The following is a 1,620-nucleotide window of genomic DNA, read 5'->3' as shown; positions in this document are numbered from 1 at the left end:
GTCGATGCTGATAATGGGCCTTCTATGAAAATCACTGTTGGGCTAACAGATTACCCATAACTATTACAGCCCTAAAACATATGATGATAAAAATAGAAACTACCTAAGAACCAAGGTTCTGAAAAGCGTGAAACGCGCTTCGACGTCGAGCTCCAAGCTTTTCAAGTTTAAGCAAGATTAGCACAGGCTTAAGTGTGAAAAAACATTTTTTATTTTTAATGTAATTGTAATTATCTCAAACCAATAAATAGATAAAATAATACATAAATATAATAAATTTAAGTCTGATACATTAATTCTCATATTTATAAAAGCATAAAAATCTCAAAATTACAATCTTTATTTTTTTTTTTTTTTTTTTTGCAACTAGACTACATTAAAAAATGTTAAATATTTGTCAAATCATTATCAAACTTGTTTATTTATACTTAAAATTAAAAAATAAACATCTAAATTATAAACCTAATTTATTATTTTAAAATAAAAAGACATACCTTCAAAATAAAAAACTTTAAATATTAATAGATGCGATTAATTGTGCTTAAGCACACTTAAGTAAACGCCTTAATTACGAGTAATTCAGTCAAACTATAATTTAACTGATTTTCTCCGAAGCGGTGCCTTTTTGTCGAGCTTCAAGCTTAAACGTACTTAAGTGGAGCTTAAGCGGGCTTTTTAGAGCACTGCTCAGAACTATCCCATAAAATTCTTATGCATGGTATTTTTAAAATAATTAAATATGTAATAATTGTTTATCCAATTTGGTTATCGCCTCCCAAGCCCAACTTAAAGATCCGGCCCAATTTCTATTTATATTTAGGCCGATGAGCCCTTTATATATATCGAGCCTCAGGAGTTTACGACCTAGCATAAATATTAAGTTTGAGGGCATGTAATGACCCGAATCCTTGTTTTGAATTAAGTATTAATTAAGAGATAATTAATGAGTTGTTAATTAAATATTATTAAGGAATTGATAAATCGGGATTAAGCTGTTGGTATCCACTGAATTTTAAATGGATAACTCGATCTACTTCAGATTTCATTATCTCGAGAAATCCAACTAGACCAATGAGATTCTGACACGTGGCAGATAAGATTGATTCGGATTTTTGAAATAGTGCGGATGCAGTCTATAAATGGAAGCCGAATTTTTTTGTTTCCTTCACCGCATTCTTCAGAGAGAGTTCTAGTTATATTAGGTTTTCTAGCTAGTTTCTAGGGCACTTTGGGGTTGGGAAGTTTCGGAGCTAGTGTCGACTCGAGGAGGGGTCGGTGATCTGAGATCGAGACATTATCAGCGGGCTGACGACGGACGCAGGTATAATCCTAAAGCCTTAAATAGTGATTTAAGGATCGTTAGGGAGAACTTGTAGCATGTTTGTTCTGGTTTGATAGTGATTTCATTATGTTGGTATTGTCTAGATTCAGAGCTTTCTGTCAGATTGTTTAGTGAGGTACGTGATGTACTGACTGAGATATCCAAGCGTAGTATACACACTTATATGCTGCATATTTATCTGTTGCATGATACATGTTTTACTGCTTTGGCATATTATGCATGACACATCATGTTGAGCATGATATCTTTTGAGATATACCTCGTTTGTTGGGGCCGCT

Source organism: Primulina tabacum, chromosome 2, assembly GCF_025594145.1.
Source record: "Primulina tabacum isolate GXHZ01 chromosome 2, ASM2559414v2, whole genome shotgun sequence".
NCBI lineage: Eukaryota > Viridiplantae > Streptophyta > Magnoliopsida > Lamiales > Gesneriaceae > Primulina > Primulina tabacum.
This window is presented reverse-complemented; position numbering follows the sequence as displayed.